Source organism: Canis lupus, chromosome X (assembly GCF_048164855.1).
Source record: "Canis lupus baileyi chromosome X, mCanLup2.hap1, whole genome shotgun sequence".
Lineage (NCBI taxonomy): Eukaryota > Metazoa > Chordata > Mammalia > Carnivora > Canidae > Canis > Canis lupus.
In genome coordinates, this window is record NC_132876.1 from 31,719,851 (window position 1) to 31,723,041 (window position 3,191).

Consider the following 3,191-nt stretch of genomic DNA (forward strand, 5'->3'; position numbering starts at 1 on the left):
GTGCAGGAGGTGGGGTGTGGGTGGGCGTTGGGGGTGAGGGGACATGGCTGGGAATAACTTTCTTTTTTCATAAGACTGATCTCATGCAAAAGGATCTAGGGTGTCGGGAAAGATTCCCTTTGCTCTCCCCCCCCCCCACACACACACCGAACCACCTACAATATTCCTTATTTGTGTCAATGTAGGAGCCCCTTGAAATGTGGATTATGCATTCTGATTTTAGAGGCCAGGCTCCCGCTTTACCCCTCCCCTCCCCAAAGAGGGTCTTGGACATAAAGAAGCCTTTTGCTAGCCCACGTGACAGAATGGCTCCATCAGTCACTGCCCCTCATGCACACACCCCTTGGAATCCTGGCCACATTTCTGTAGTGGTTGAGATCTATATTTATCCCTTAGCATCAGGGCAGGGAACAGGCCAGAATTTTGCAGTGTCAGTTTCCCAGACATATATAACTCCTGAAGTCAAAGTGGGATCCAACAAAAGAAAAATTAGTAGAAAGAGCCAAAACAGCATATAGCATTTTCGGTCTGTTTGGCCCACCCCACCAGAGCCTGGGTGGATAAAAAGCTTGAATGGAATTTGTGAACAAATCACCCCACCACCACTACCATTATACCCAGGTGGCTGAGAATGTTGCAAATAATGAGATTCTGGGCATATACATAACCAAGAAAACCAGCACAATAGCTTAGATAGATTGACTTATTCATAATTCCAAACCTAGGCTATTCTGATGAAGACAGCTTCAATAGTGGTTAATTTAAAATAAAGACTCCATTTACTAGAACGTTACTAATTAGGCCTGTTCCCTAACAGAGTCCCTCCCCCTCACCATACCCTTATTTGAAGAGAAAGAGGCCACTGATAAAAGAGAGAAAGAGAGAGAGACAGAGAAAGCTCATTCCTCTTTTCAGATTTTAATAAAAGCAAAATACATTCCAGGGGTTAACCTGATCTCAGTAGATATTGAGCTCTCTCTTTCTCCAATTAAGTCTTTTGTGTGACTCCTAATGTTAAATATGAGAATCCCGAGGCCCTTTGCAAGCCTCAAAAACCAGATGATAGATTAACTGGTCTTATCTCCCTAAAGTAGAAAAGAGCACAGTCATGTAAGCAAGATTTCAAAAAACAAGAAGGGGGAATAGCATTATTCACAATGGGCAAGGCCTGGAAGCAACCTAAGTGTCTGTCTGTAGATGAACGGATAAGGAAAGTGTGAGATACACACACACAAACACACACACACACACAGGAATATCATTTAGCCATGAGAAAGAAGGAAATCCTGCCATTATCGACAACATGGATGAACCTTGAGGGCGTTTTATGCCAAGTGAAGTAAGTCGGACAGCAAAAGGCAAATACTGTATGCTCTCACTTATGTGGACTCTAAAAAAGCCAAATTCATAGAAACAGAGTAGCATGGTGATTGCCAGGGGCTGGGCAGTGGGGAATTGGGGAGATGTTGGTAAAAGGGTATAAACTTCCAGGTGTAAGATGAATAATTTCTGGGAGAGCTAATGTACAGCATGGTGACTACAGTTAACAGTCCTGCCTTAGACACTTGAGAGTTGCTAAGAGAGTTGACTTTAAGTGTTCTTACCATAAAAAGGAAATGGCACATATGTGACGTGATGAAGGGTTTTGTTAGCTAACGCTCTGGTGATCATCATTTTGCAGTGTAGAAGTGAATCAAATCACCTTGTACACCTAAACTTGGACAATGTTATATGTCAATATGTCTCAATAAAGCTAAAGGGGAAACCCCAATAGGGGGAAGACGAAAGGAGATTTGGAGTAAAGTGATCTCAGGTAACAAAATATTCCTTTCTCCAGAATCTCCCACGCCCGAGCCTTCTGGATAACTTGGGGTCTTGCTATACACTTAGTATAGTTGCAATGTATTTTGACTATAACTCAGGCTGCCTTCTGGAATGCCAGCTGTTGGGTGGGGTAAAATAACAAAATCCCATAGGACCTCAAAGACAGAAATCTGTATGAATTCATACTCAAAAGACTCTAGCTACAGGAGAAACCATTCCTGCCTATTCTAGGGGGTGTGGAAAGCAATCTGCTAAACAGTGCAGCAGGCTGGAGCCAGAAGTGGCCAGCAGATCGGCAAATGAACGGGGCTATGGAGGCAAGGAGAGGCTTTGACAGCAGATTCAACGACAAATGACTCCAGTCTCTCAAACTGTGCCCAGTCCTTGGGTGCAGGTGTGAGCAGCTGCTTCTATTAAGCCTCCTCTCCTGATTGCCTGCGCTGGTAAAACCACACGGTTACTGGGGTGCTGACGGGCACTATAAAACTATGGACTGGGTCCTCCTGTTCCCAAAGGAGGGAAGTGATGGTAGCATTCTTCAGAGAATCTTTGCCTTCACCACGAAGATGGGCTAGTGTCTGACATCTGTTCTGGTGGGTCACTTCCGCAGTGGTGTGTATGTACGGCGGGAGGTGGGGTGCGGAGGGGGAGGGTGTCCCAGAGCCATCAAAGGGCAGCTGTGTGCTTTCCTTACCTAGGGATTCGCTAAATGTTCATGGAGTCTCTGGGAGGTCACGTGCAGTGGGGCTTAAGAGTTTTTTGCCCCTGGAGTCACTCGGGCAGTGCTGGGCACCCTCAAGAACCCCAGACCCTTCCAGCATTAGGGACCTATGGACTCTGGAATCCTGGGTGCCGAAACTCCAGGCCAGCCGAGGGCCTGAGGCTGCCCGTGAATACTGCCCAGTGTAGGGTGTCATCTTCAAAGTGTATGGAGAGGAGGGGGAACTTATTTGGGGCTGCAGAGATCAGAAAAGGCTTCCCGGAATAGGCAGGGTGCGGGTTGGACCTCGAAGGGCTGTCCTTCAGGCTGGAACAGCTACTGCCCGACTTTGCTGATGCCAGTATGGTCCTGGGTGCCCAAGGCTCCCCCTCCCGAACAGCTAGCCTCTGAGTAGTGGCCAGCAGGCATAGCCAACAGGCTCACTGGCTAAGGCCAGAGGCTTTCCTTGACCTGAATGGTCCAGATAATGGCCCCGGATCCCTACTTCGCTGGGTTCCAGGAAGAACCCTTAGCGTATCACATTCCTGAGCAGAGTTTCCATCTGTCGAGTACAGTTGTACAGTGAGAGATGCTTTCATTTCGAGGGACTGAGGGCCATGGGTTTGTGACTCTATAAGCCTAGACCCCTAGGGGGTAAAAATGAAGG